At 45.6% G+C, this 14,757-nt stretch overlaps 1 long non-coding RNA gene across 1 annotated transcript in view; it reads left to right on the top strand.

Annotated features, from left to right (window-relative positions):
• Positions 1-12,588: 12,588 nt before the first annotated feature.
• Positions 12,589-14,757, top strand: part of LOC117242285 — a 176,923-nt gene continuing 174,754 nt past the window's right edge. The window contains exon 1 of the long non-coding RNA XR_004495216.1: positions 12,589-12,862. This is a non-coding gene — a long non-coding RNA (uncharacterized LOC117242285). The remainder of the gene's footprint in view (positions 12,863-14,757) is intronic.

Genomic DNA, 14,757 nt, shown 5'->3' with positions numbered 1-14,757 from the left:
ATTCGCGTATAACAGAGCAATGCTATTAAGAGGCGGGCGAGAGTCCGATGGGTCGACGAGGGTCAGAGAATAATTCGACCGAGTCGCGAACCCAGTTCGATCGAGGTGGGGTTTTCTGCGTGTATCCGATTGAGACGTTATTCGAGGATTCTCCGATTCTCTGCCGCTATTTCCGACCAATAGTCACGGCGGAGGAGATGAAATCCCCCTAACAATTCAAGTTTCCAACTCCTAGCCGTAAATTAGAGAATTTAAAGTCCGTTTCAAGTCAAATTTTTCAATCTGTTTACATCGATTCTTTGCCTCGGTGGAATTTCATATTCGACTTATTTGCGTTCGTCCAAATTGCTCGCAGTTAGTTGCTAAAAATAAGAGAGCATCTAGTATCTACGTATGTTAAAACGTAGACCTTCGAAACGTTCGAGGAAACCGAAGTTTTATTACTTTTTTGCGTCGTCTTTGCTTATTCTTCTACGGTCAATTTAAAGCATTTGGTCCGTACGATATTGTTACTTATAAAGTAAAAACGCGAACGTGAGATATTATATTTCTACGTATCTGAAAAATTAACAAGTACTGCATAGGAGTAAATTTAACGAAGAAGGGTGCCGGTATAGTTTGCTCGATTAACAGTGTTCCGAAAGATGGAACGTTTGAAGAGGAGGGAGCCGAGCAACGTTGGAATGCGTTAAAAAGAGTGGCTCGCCGGTCATTAATTCAATTAAGATTGCGGTTTCGTTTGAACATTATGTACGTCGTTCGTCACCTGAGTCTGATAATTTTGTAACGACAATAAAACAATCGTTTTAACGACTAGCTGAAAACATACTTGCATCGCGGCACTGTCCACCGTTTTTATCACGATCGCGAAAGAAGAGGACTCAGAAGCACTTACGATCGAGCTCGTTATCTCAGAACTTCGCCCTGGTTGCCTCATAAATAATTCATTCGGCGAGCAGGTTTCTCGGCGGGACATTTTTTCGTACGGTGCCACACTCAGCGTCCAATGAATTACTGGTATATTCAGTGTAACGACGCTTCTCCGCGAATGCGACAGACTTTTTATCGTACGTCCGCCGCGAACTCCCCGGTCATCTAAAAATAATCTGTTCGAATTGGCGTTTCGCTCGAGCACGTGCAACTTCGTTTTACCGTAGATAGACGGCAGCGTTTTTCAGGTGAACGGGCAAGTCGAAGTCCGAATCAGAGTCAGATTTGCGAAGCATCGCTCTCCAGTTTGATTTTAGTAAATTCCTCGTGGCGATCGTTTAGTCTGTTCGTGGCTAGAGTCGTGTTATCGAGTTGCATCGTTTGAGAAAAGTCGAGATCAAAGCCGAGAGAGAAAGATCGGGCTCGTTTCGACGAAGCAAAGAGACGAAGATAGAAGAAATCACCGACCGTTGGTGAAATTTCCATTGATTTTTTCCTCGATGCCGGACGTTTTCGAATAAGTAAAAAAACTAGTAGAATTTCGCTCGTTTCGCGAAGGTAATAATGGAATAAAAAGGAAAGAATTCAACGACCGTCCAGAGTTTCGATTAATTTCTGTACGCACGCTGCGTGTTTTCAAATAACCGAGAAACTAAGAGGAACGAGGAAGAACATGGATGATATTAAAAGAGGAGCAAACAGTGGATCCGACCAAGAAGCAAGGAGGCGTGATTTTTGCGCTGTCTGAATGTTGCGAGCGACTCTATTCTTAGAAAAGGATCGCCCGAGAACAGCCGTATTTACAATGTAGGTGTACCGCATTTAAAATATTGCCTTTAATATATAGCGACCGTGGTGGCTGGAACCATACGCAGCGAAGAAGATTGCACACGTAGTGGGGGGCAGGAAGGTATTTAATACGTTTCGGCGCATAAATTGCCGAGTATATGGGGCGTTATGGGGTGGGACGTGACCATCGTCGAGCGTTCGGCTCTCTCGCCAGAGCGAAATCATCGCTGTCACGGCCACCATGTTGCCCGTTGTAACCTGGGACATCGTTTTCTCCCTGCCTTTCTCGATTCGTTGATTTCTCTGCTCTTCGCCTCGCATTCTTCCCCTGCACGTTTGCCTGTACCTGACTACGGCCAAGAACGCTCGAATTAGGGAGAAGAATCGTTTCTCGCCACTGCCAATTTCTTTGGATATTACAACGCGCTGGAAAGATGAAAGATGTCCTCTGGTCGACAGAACTGTACAATTCCATGGGGTACCTTTTGGTCGAGAAGATTTACGAATACGAGAAGGGATCGTTGGATTCAATGGGCAACGGCATCGTCGTTCGATTTCGGCATAGGTTTCCATTGAAAGGAGACTTAAAATCGCGCGAGGTGTATCGCCGGTTCCGGGAAAACAGTCGCGGGACGCGTCCGATTTATTTACTTGTCCGCGAAATTCACCGTTCCGATTGGTCGATGCTAGGGGTCTGCGATATAAACTCGGACCGTCGTTGAAGCCGAGAGCCGCTTCTGCCGTAGGGTTCTTCATATTAGACTTTTTCGTATTCCTTCGGCGCATTTAACCGGCTATTTTATGCTCCTCGTGTAGGATACAGTCTCCCTCATGGCCGGTGCTCTTGCCAGCAACCGGATAATAACGCCGAGAGACGGTCGGTGCCGTCATTTTGAGATTTTATTATATCGCCGTTTGTCCTCCCCTCGCGGACGCGGTTTAAGCGTGCACCTCTGGTATCCTTAATTGGGATTAATACGAACGGCGATCGCGACATGTGTTGCGACCGAATCGTTCACCTGTGTGCGTGCATCGGGTGCTTAAAGCTTCTTCACGTTTTAATTCGAACCGGTGTCCGAGCTACCGCTCGACGTTTAACGTTTTTCGCGATTCGCCCGCGAAACACCATCCGCCAGCCACTCCACGTCGACTTTGCAAGTTTGTAATTGGACGATACCTCGAGCGCCGATGGTTTCCGAGCGCTCGAGCTTCCCACGAGGCCTCGGCCGTTTCCTTCCAGCGTTTCACGCCGCTTGTTCCACACTTTGGAACGCAAAGCCGGCTTTACTCGCGAGACAGGGCTCGCTTATATTGCTGGATCTTCGTACAAATTTATACGGACAGGCCAGCTCTTGGTTATTGGGGATCAGATTTAATTTCGCTGCATTCAAGGAGGAATCTGAGACGATGTTAAACCGGTGTTAAGACTATGGTTGCAATGGATACGCGTTCCGAGGAACGCAAATGTGTGTTGGGACAATCGGCTAAAACCATTAACCATAGTCATTACGCGATAATGCGACGAATGGAGATGCAAATTGACGCGAAAAGATATTAATCGAGATCAGTTATAATAATTAATCCTACTAAATCCTACTAAACGATGTATCGTCTTCGTTCGAAGAAAAATATCTGTGAAAAGACAACTTGTTGAGAGAGAGAGAGAGAAAGAGGAGAGGACAAGAAGAATGAACGGAATGAGAAAATAACGTTTCTTTCGTTCGTTGTTCCACGGGAGAACACCATTACCAGGAATTACGCGGTTCGAAGAAACACAACGATGCGATCGATTCGGACAATGCCTATGGAGTCGCGGTACATTAATTTCTTTCTTGGAATCGTACTGGGTCATACGCTGGGACAAACTTTATACGCCATCGGAAGTCTACGCTACGATCTCATAATTTTCTGGAAATATATTTCGCTTTAACGTCGTGCTGTTGGTTGGAAAATTAATGTAAGTAATTAGCGACTATCATATTCTTGGAAATCTTGAAATGGCAACAGGGTGATAGCATCACGCGAGGAATGCGTTATAAAATTATATTTTCATTTATAAAACGGTAAAAACGGGGGCAAGATGGATGCACGCCTAATTAGGATATTAATCACGCCCAGACATTCGTATTCCATGTAGGTAATTAAAAGTAGCCAGGGGTCGCGCTTTAATTTCATACTGGAGATTAAATAGTTCGACTCGAGTGTCATAAAGCGAAAGAAATATCATTCTTACGAATCGTGAATTCGTTATCGCTCGTACCAATTTGTCCGCGATTATCCGCGTGAAAGTCGATTCCGAAAAATCGTCACTACTTCGTCGTGCATTACTTTGAAATTTATCAGAGCACGAAGACACGGTCGAGTAAGCCGGTCGGATAGCGTGCCACGCAATTTCCATTTTGCGAAGAAATTTCAACGGTAGAAGCAAGCTGCGTCCACTTGTTATTCTTCGTCCTTATCGCCGATGCAGATCGGCAAATTTTATTCTACGGAAAATGATTTCCAATCTTCACCCAAGCATGCGATAAATACCTTATACGTAAATCTCGAATTTTCGACACTTCCAGAGAGACATTAACAAGAGAAATCAGTCAGAAAACGGAAAATACACCGTGCGTCGCGAGAATCGGACGCGGATCGAGCGCAGCTGCCGTACGGTTCGCAGCATTCGAGGATCTGAGGTGATAGGGCGTGATAGTGATTGAAGGAACACTCGAGTTTGTTTAACAATAAATATTTATTAACGATAATATAATAATAACGAGTACACTTGGCGTAAACTCGCGGTTGTTGAAATTCGGTTCGCGGTTCGCGGATACAAGTTCAAGCACGGAACGTTCCAACGGTTTCTGTCCCGTGGCTCGCTACAGATCTTCATCCGGATTATTAGCGAAATACGAGAGACGTTGGAAAACAGGGTATTTTAAAAAAATGCTTACTAGTTACGCGTGTTTGAAGAGGAATAGCGGAGGGCGCCACCGCACAGTGACAAGAAACACCTCCGCCGAACAAACATTTTCTCTTTGTCTTCGGTTGCTATCGTCTCTTTCCGAACCCTTCTCGCCTCGATACGAACGATGGACGGAGAGACGTTCTCGCGACGTCTCTCTCTCTCCCTTCGCGATTCTCTATCCAGCCTGATCCCCTTCTCTGGCCATTTCTTGAATATCTCTTCTTCCACCGCCTCACCTTTGCCATTTCGGTCGGTTACTCTCCTCTTCCGATCGAGTGCCGCGCCCATGTCGACGACGACGACGACGACGTCGACGCGACGTGGACAAATACAAACGCTGCACTCTCTCCATCTCGTCCGCGTACCCCTTCGAGGCATCCCTTTTCGCGACGTCCTTGTTCATCCGGCGGAGAACGCGCCAACGCGTCCTCTTCGTCTAACGTCGGAGAAAGAGCAACGAGGGAGGTCATGGCGACACATAATTTTCTCTTCTCGATCTGTTGTCTTCATTCCGGCGCAGCGTCGAGGCCCGGTGTCGTCCCGTTCCGTATCGAACGAACGAAACAAGAGACAAGGTATCTCGGTCCTTGTTGGTCCGGCTTGTCTATGGTGGCTGGCAAGCCGAAACGAGGCAACCAGCAGCACCGGCCAGCGAAGCGAGCATCGTCATTTTCTCCGGATCCTATCTCGCTTTTGCCTCCGGCTTCGCCATCTTCCTCCAGCGGTGGCCAACGCCAGCCGCTCGGAGAAGGGAGAACGAGGGTTGGGCGGGCGGCTATTTCGACGGGGGGCGACCGTCTCTGTTTTCCAAGTTGCTTTCGAGCGTAGCTTCTCTTCGTCTCGCTCGCTCGCGTTCCCACGTATATACATTTGTGATCGGCTTGGGATCCGCGGGGTGAGAGAACCGGGGCGCGGCTCCGTACACCCGTAGAGGGGAACGGAGAGGAGAGGAGCGAGCGGGCAGGAATAAAGAGAGAAGAGCGACGGGGAGAGAAGAGGAGGAGGAGAAGAGGCGACGAGGGACGAGAGCGGAATGGAGTGCAGCGGTGAGAGAGAGGAGAGTAGCCGAAGCCGTTCCAGTACAGACGGCAGGGTAGGGTGAGAGGGGAGAGCGTTCGCAAAGTGTCCCTAAAACTTTTACAATCGCTCGGCTTGGCTCGCTCGCTCTCGCGTTCTCGCTAGGGCTATGCTTGATGGCGTATCTTCCAATGTGAGTTGCCCATAATACTAAGATGTACGGCTGCGCCGGTAGGGGTCCCGCTTGGTCTCTCACTCACTTACTACCTTATAGTATAGCAAAGCCAAAGGCGTATAGCGCGCCGAACGTACGGCTGTTCCATCGCGTTAGCCAACAGTATTTCGCCGGTATTTTCGGTTTCTAGTCGCGGAACGATCGCCCTTTCCGTCAGGGCCGGCCGCGTTCTTCTCGCGTTTTCGCCAGGGCGCTGCTCCAGAGCACGCTCCCGCGGTTCGCCAGCACTACGCTTCCTCTGGCTCGAGTACCGCGCCAGCCCTTTTACCGTCTCCCTTCTCATCGTCTCGCAGCTTGGCTCGCGGCGAGCGAATCGCCGGCGAAAACCGACTCGTCGGAAGCTTGCGTACGTGCGCGTCTCGTGGTTCGCGATGATCCACTTCCCTATCGAGTTTCGCGAACACGAACCGTGTTACGTTAGTGATGTGCCAGGGAAAGTTCAACGTTCCTCCAGTTGCCTTGCGAAGTAACCCGAGTCACGTGATTGCCCGCTATTATCGTGGATCAGTTGGCCCGTTGCATGCTGTTGAGTGCGTGCCGCGTCGCGACGAGCGTGGCCAACGCCGCCGTCGGAGCAACGGGATGCCAACCAGGTTATTACCACCCTCACGGTAAGCTTTCTAACAACGATCACGTATGTTTTGCGGCGTGCAACGCTTCCCACTCGATTCCATCTTTATCGTTCGCTGGTCGAGTATTTGGTAAACGTATCGAAACAGTTGTTGCCTGAATGAATTCGATGGCCGATGTCGAGCGCCACTTGGACAGTAAGTTAACGTAACCAAACAGTCTGGGTATTTATCGCGTCCCTATCGCGTTCTCTCTTCGTGTACCACGACAAACAAATAAAATCAGTCCTTCTATATAGAATACATACGTCCGTCTTGCAATATTTTCGCGTCTTTGCTTACGAAAGATCAAAGTTCTCCTTTGATCGACCAAATCGAACAGACTCGATTATTTAACATTCTCGTTGATTCGTCTAACCGAACAGTGCATGCGTAACGTCTAAACAAACGTATCGAGTTCTCGCAGGTTGATAGCCGAGAATTTCTTAATTCGACGAGTAACCAGGGATTACCTCGGCTGCTTGTTCCACGACGAACGACCGTCGGCGCGTTCGGTGTCTCTCTGTTTTGGAGGAGAATTTCGCCGCGGCGGATAAACAAACGCTGCCACCCAAATACTCAATTAGCGGAGCTTTTTCGCGGTCGGGAAACGCGGTGGCGTGCCGGGCTAGAACGGCAACGAGGAAGATCGCAACGCGAGAGGGGAACACGGCGAATTCCTCGTGAAACGGTGCATCGTTGTCGCGGCAGTGGCAGCGAAAGTGGGGATAGCCGGTTATCGATTGGCGGAACGGTCGTATCGCGGTTGGCCACGCCCAATCGGCTGCCGCCGTCAGCCGTTTTCACGTATCGCGACCATGCGCCATGTGACTCTCGTGTGCATTTTCTCGATGCAGGAAAATACTCGCGCAGGTCGGGATCACCGCGTTATCGACCACCGGATGCAAAGTCCTCGTAAATGTTAAGCAATGCCTTCATCCTCCCCACGCGTTCTCCATCCGACTCCCTTAGTCCTCGATCAGATTGAGCTCCTTGTCGATACACCACCCTCTGCTCGTTTGCAAATCAACTTGGTTGCCGATCGTATAACCGCAACGTTTCGTTCGTTGAACAACCACGACGCATCTACCAGGGAAGGTATGTGAACCGTCAAGGTGATCCGAATGCCGTCGCCGAGATCACCTTGCTCGGACAAACTGGCACGTTTAAATAATATTGCTTTTTACGAAGGTTCGCGGATTGTGTAGAGTTTTTCTCTGAATTTCTTTGCCCGTTGCTGTATGAAAACATTCGTATATATCCGCGTAATATACGAGCCATAAGTTACGATATTACAGTTAACTTCAACTTCGGAGATCTCTGAAACTTTACCATCAAAGTATTTTATCGATTCTTTTATAATCTCATCGATTTTTTCTACTTTTTATCTCGTCGAGTTAACGGCGAATAAGTGGCTCGTATAATTCCTCCTATATTTCTTTTTCTTCTTTGTCAAAGAATCCGCGTGAAAGAACTCGAATTCGTTGGTTTGATAAACAACTCGGATTCAGTTGCGCATCCTTTACGCAACCTTGTCTTTCGACCAGCCACGCGTTCCGACAGAGTAAACAAAGTTTACAAAACGGTAGCTTGTTAGCACGGAATAACATAGCAGGGAGTACGATTGTTTTCACGTAGCAGGAACAATCGAGACGGATTTGGATAGCGTCGCGCGCCGTTCGCACCGCGATAAATAACGCCCACGACCGTTTAACTCCGAATTTAACATCGTAATTTACCTAGCGTTATCGCCGTTGTCTAATTCGTATGGAAATTCGAGTCCTTATTTTATCTCGATCGGCGCAAAAGATCTAGATAAAGCGAAGCGAGCACGGTGCGCGATAAAAACAATGGCTCGTCATTGTCGCTCGAATACGATATAAATCCGTGTGGTGTTAAATGAGGCAGACATTTAGATGCGTTAAATTACGCGGGAATTCTGGTACGAAGGGTTCCAGCCGAGCGTGTTACAGATTTTATCTGACGCTAAATTCTCCGACGTGTGTTATATTCTTCTCGCAATTAATTTTCACGACCGTCTTTTAAATCTTACCTTTTGGATTTATCGGTAGATTATTTTTTCTTAGTAAAAAATGGTATACGCGTAAGTCAGTGGGCTGTCTAAATGTTTGTAAAAATTTGGTAACAGTGAAAAAAAGTGGCGGCTATAAAAAATAGATGTTTATTAAAGCCTCAACAGCAGCGCGTTAAAGAGAGAATCGCAAATTATCCTCGCCGAACGTTTTCCATAGGCTCGCGAGTTTTCGAGAAAAGTTATTTCCTTGAAACCTGTTTCTTAATCCCGAGTTATGCACGCTCTTGAGATCGGCATCGATAGTTTCTTTTGGTTTTCGAAGCATGCACGCAGGTACCGTACTTTCTCCTCGTTCTCCCTTCGTCTAGTCGGGGTTGTACGCTGTTGTCCCCTGCCCCCCTTTTCTTTTTTGTTTCTCTTCATGGAACGCTGGTCTGGCATGCAGCTGAATCCTTAGAAGTGAAAGTAGGTTATGTTTTCGATTTCGACCTGGGTTTTTATACGCGGCAATCCTTCCGAAAGCTACACGAATTGCACACAATGAGCTTCGCCTTGCGCTTTCCCTTTCTGTGTTCCGCGAACTCTAGAACATTTACGCGGCCAAAGTTCCGAAGAAATATCAAAGTGTAACACGCTTGAAAAACTATAATTTCGTACGAAATTTTCCACCAGTTACGTTCGATAGAACGTTAGATTCTTCTCGTTGCAAGGTCTCAGAAATACAAATTATAGTTATGGAGAGTTTGAAAAGTGAGCCGGAAGCGCGATTTCTTGGAACGAAGTTTAGTCATCGCGTAACCACATTGTTCCGAGGTAACAATTTCTTATCGCGATCTGGAGAAACGTTTAAATTGTTGGTTTTTAGGATCGGTGTCACCGTTTGCGTCGGTAAGCGGCTGTGTTCGCGTTGTTCGACGGACAAAGTAACTACAAAGGCGTGTTCTATTCCCCCGCACACGAACATATCAATGGCAATAACACGCAACGATTTGCATCAAAGATCGTGCATGACAACAGGTTTATAACGCGTATGAAGCAATCAGGATTTTATGCTCTTATCGTGTAATTTATAACGCATGCAAATCACAAATTTTACGAGACGACTTCCCGTCTCTGTGTATTTTTTCATTTGTACGAGTTTCTTGGTCGCTGTCCGTTCGCAAACGAGCGATTCCCAGGAATACAATCTTCCAACAAATGTCTACGATGTTTGACCATCCTGCAGCCAACCGTTCGAACGTCTTCGATCGATTTCGCCCGCTAAATTGTCCCCATTTCACGAACTTGAGTATTCGAAATAAGATCTAAGGGAATATCCCTATCCCCGTCGTCTTTCGAACGCTATTCTCACTTTGTTCGTATCCAGAAACATTTTTAGAAGCTGGAGATTAGCCAAATGGCTAATTCGTTGATCCACGAAACTATAGAACGCCATGTTTATCTTAATGTCTACGTCCGGAGAATTCTGTCGGTTCAAAGAAAACTCGCGTAAGTTATTGGCGTCGCGAGGCAGAGAAGAACGAGTTTCAAATTGCAAGCATTAGGGTCTTCTTTCGGGTTATTTTTATCGCGAATTCTTTGCGCGTGTAATCTACGAATACTTTGCACCGGTTTCGTAATCCCTCGACGAAGAAGAGAAGGGAAGATAAATGAGAAATAAAAAAATCGATTATACCATCGAGATGTTTATCTTGCAATCTACGAGAGTAAAATCGTATGAATTTCAAAGTTTATGAATGAATTCGATAAATAATTCAAAGACACGGATCGTTCCACTCTAAAGTAAATAAATGCGCGTTCGCGAAGGTAAATAAAGAACGTCGGTATCAACGAGTCGTTAATTATCAAGGAGATGACGAAGGTTACTTATATTAATCCGCGGTCGGCGCAGTTCGGCGGAATCGATCGAAAAGAACACGAGGGTGAAATCAGGACGTAGTTTCTTCTTGGAAAATTTAATTGACGGTCAACGAGCTGGCGGAAAATGAACATCTTTTGCCGATTTAATAGACAGAAAGAGAGGCATCGCGTAAACGCCCATTCGTCGCCATTGGTTCGTAACCTTTCGTGTTTGTGACCGCTGGCTTCCTACTGACTACCAACGTGACGCGAATGTTCGATACACGAATAAGCTTCACCTTCTTCGACGATGCTGCCTCTTTCGTTTTTCGTGCAGTGCGCATGGGTATACCTGGAAGGAAGTACGCCGGCAGCCGGAGCAAGTGCGTAAAAGGGGGTGCATCGGGTGCACAGGATGCGCCTCGAGCGCAGTGGAAGGGTCGCCACAAGTATCCAGTGTTGGTGTTGTCCGCGACTTCGATCGCGCACCATCATGATATGTACCAGAAAGTACGGGGGATAGGTTCGATGAGTACATCGATGGAGATAGCGACATTGAGCTTTCATTCGAGAGACGTCGGTTGTTCTAAGCAGAAATAAAGACAACGCGATCGTGGTGGTGGTGCTGGTTCGCGATATTGGCTCAATTGCGACGTTTCGTTTTTCAATAATTCGGCTTCACCGACGATCGAATGGAAGGACCGAGGGTAAATGAAAGTCAGTGTTGGTGTTATCGATAAATTTGATAGAATTATCGTTGGCAGACGGAACTATCTCGTCACTGTCGCCACGATTCCGAGTCTAATCTATTTATTTTTGATGTCTTCGTCTAGAACGCGATCCATTAAATAACGCCCACTCGAACGGTTACCCTTCGCTTGCTGTCCTTTCGAATCAGTTACGAGGACGCGCGGTGAAGTGCCTGTCGCACGAAGAAGTCTTAGCCGCGGTAAACGCGGTATGCGAGCACGGGAGCAGCGATTAAAGTGGACAGTGAACGAGTCGTCTTGACGAGAGGAAGAAATACAGTCATCCGACGACGAGTACGCGTGTAGGTAAGTACGTTACCTCGGACAACCGCAGCCACGTCAGCCACCCCTTTTCTTCTCGAAGGCCGCAACGCTTAGATGGCCGACACGGTAGCCGTAACAGTTCACTCGACGTATGCTTTTACAGCATATCCGTCTCCTGTAGCCGGCGCAAAGAATACCAACCAAAGGACGAGGACGAGGACGAGAACGAGCAGAGGACGGGGGGGAAAAAGAGCGTTCGAAAGAGCTTGTGTGACGTTTGCAGGGGTCAGTCATAGGGAAGGGGCGCAAGCGCAGTTATGTTCGTGAGACTCGCGAAGCACATGGTCGCCCTGACTCCTGTTCCACGGTCCTGTCTCGACTTCCTATCTTTCCTCTGGGCTTGAACCGTGTAAATAATTACTTTGCCTAGTCGCAGCTCCATTTACAACAGTGTTTGTTTATCTTAGACGGGCTACCGTGACGAAAGGGACGCCTCGAGGAATAATCCTTCGAATACCATTTAGAAAACGCGATGGCCAAGGATCGTTGTTTATTCAAAGTTCGATTAGATCGTTGTATTCTTAGACAAGGTTACGAGGTTTGTAAGTAAACACGTTGTTCGGAACTCAATGACGAGTAATCAGTGAATGACACTTGTTTTGAGAGTGGGGAACGCGCAAAAGGATCCATCGGGACTTTGATCGAAGTGGTTTATATTAAGTGTTTGGAGAGAATGTTCTTCGAAGAAGCGAGAGAAGAGAAAAGGAGCAACAATCGTTGAAGAGTAGATGGTCGTTCAGTGCATAAACCCGATAGATGTTGTGACGTTATAAATATAGAGCGCTAATGGAAACGCACTACGCTGCCCCTTGGCTTCGAGGAAAAATAAATAGAGTTATGGAATACACCGTCGCTCTCTTTCACCCAATGTCTTTTCCAGAAGGTTATCCAGTTATAAAAATACTTCGTTCTTGAAGTAAGGGGCACTACAAACGTACGAAAAAAATTCGTGCAAGAAGAGAACATCTTAAATTTGCAAAAACTAAGGGATGCAATATTTATTGCATATATCTAACTTTTGAAAAGTAGAAAGGTCAAATTAACGGGTGTATTGTCAAGAAAATAGAGAGGCAAACTTCGTTTACCCGCCCCCCTCCAAAAAAAAAAAAGATGATTCAACCGAAGAATCATGCCGTAGGAGTTATGGGAAGTCGCAAACTAAACGTCCTTGACCCAGGGCAAACAGTCATCAATGAAGTCTCCTTGTGCCGGTACAACTCGTAAATAAACATTATCGTTTCTTAAGATTTATGAACGAACTTTGCGATATTGGAAAAAAACCGTAGTGCGGTAGTGATCTATTATTGAACATTCGCGTGTTGACTGTAATAGAGTGCAGTGTCCTAAGACAACAAGATCGGAGTTCATCGATCGAAACCAAGGGTGAGTAAACTGATATACGCCTGTTGATCTTCGTAATCGTTCGCCGAATTGCTAAATAATTTTCTTTAATCTATTTTTACTGTTATATACGATACTTCATTTATTATGTAGATAGGTGACTATAATTAGTTTAACTATCTATATAGCGACGTTTTATCCTTCGAGTAACTGTCTGTTACAGCGAGTTGTATCAAAAATTCGAAATTAATTCACATATACGACATCGCTTAAAACTTCGACCAATAAAACAATAAATACATTGTAATGGTAGGTGAAATCGTTGGTTGATTGTACGATATACGCATAGAACTCATTAAACAAGTGAGCTGGTTAGATATTACGTCCGTTGCACCACTTATACCTTTCATACCACTTAACCCTGACCTACTATCGGTGGCTTACAGTTTTATAGTGGTTCGATAAGAAATGGACAATTAATACCCATATAATTAATAATTTGAGCATACGTACGTACAATGCCCATTCAATCTACTTGCAGCGATACGATGTAATTATAATAATATGGACAGATATTAAACAAACATTCGATGAGATTAGATTTTCTACGCGTGCATTTTACTGGCTTTCTAGCTATCTGTTATTGAATCTCGTTATTATTGTAATACGCATAGTTATAGTATCTAATGTCTGCGAATTTATTAGACCTACCTGCTATGTCAACAACATTGCAATCCATAATATAAACATGAAATCTATAACAAAAGGTTGCTTGCTTTTTATCCGTTCTCGATGTAAACACGATTAAGTACGATGTATAAACACGAGTTCGTTAACTCTGGATTGTCTAACTAGCGTTACGTAAGCCAAGCTGCATGTGTAGTAGTTTCGCTATAGGTATTCCACGCGTGTCAATAATAACATTAAACGAGGGAAAGTGGAAGAAACGTTAGAGCTTTCGTGCCTTAAAAAAGAGTCAAAATGGTATAGTTGCAAAATTACTAGATACAAATTTATTCAACTCCTGTCGGAATTTAAATTTCGCGTACGGGTTTGATTAGAGAGAGAATGATGGAAAAGTAACTAGAAAATGGAGTTTCCAAATAACATGAAGCACAGTTCGTAGGGCGTAGCCCAGGGGGCATTCTCAGTCATACAGGGTTTTCCAGAATATCCACGGCTACGACAGATCCGCACCTTGGTTTTTACGATTTAAGGGAGAAAGACGAGCGTGGCGGGGTTTGAAATGCGGGGTGTAACTGTCAGTCGTGCAATAAAACTTTTAACGCCTTCGTGTCCAATAAGCGTATCGTCCACGGAGTTTTACATTGGGCGGCGTCCCGCGGCCATTACGCCGTAACGGGACGATGCGGCACGCTGAATGGTCGCCTGAACCATCATGGCCGCTCACTATCCAGGATTCCCCCCACCATTCCACTACCTACAGCGTTTTCCATCCCTCCAGCGAGACACTCTATCCTTGCGTATGTTAAATCTTCGAGGGTAAAGCAAAACGATACCAAGTTGAGCTTCGCTCGTGGGCAGGTAACATTTTGTAATTTTTACAATCGATGCATTTAGTTCTCGCTATTTATATTTTACACAAATGCGACGAGCTCTATAGCTATCATAATAGCGTTAAGTATAATTACTTAACGATACGATTTTTAAATCGAGTCGTGCTTCGATATAAATGATACTATTTATGGTAATTTAGTGTTATATTTTCTATTTTGTCTATGGGATTCCAATGCAAACCGATAGAAACGATGGAGAGCTTTTTTGGAGAGCTTATATTTTTTAAATTATATCATAAAACCGAAATTAAGTTTGACGTAAGAATTTTATATAAAATTACTTAGTTTATCTCTTATTTTTTTTTTATGTACGTATATATATTCATACTATTGCATAAGTACACACATATACATGTATAG

The sequence above is a fragment of the Bombus vosnesenskii genome, unplaced genomic scaffold (genome assembly GCF_011952255.1).
Source record: "Bombus vosnesenskii isolate JDL3184/JDL3185 unplaced genomic scaffold, Bvos_JDL3184-5_v1.1 scf7180000016273, whole genome shotgun sequence".
Taxonomy (NCBI): domain Eukaryota; kingdom Metazoa; phylum Arthropoda; class Insecta; order Hymenoptera; family Apidae; genus Bombus; species Bombus vosnesenskii.
This window is presented reverse-complemented; position numbering and strand designations above follow the sequence as displayed.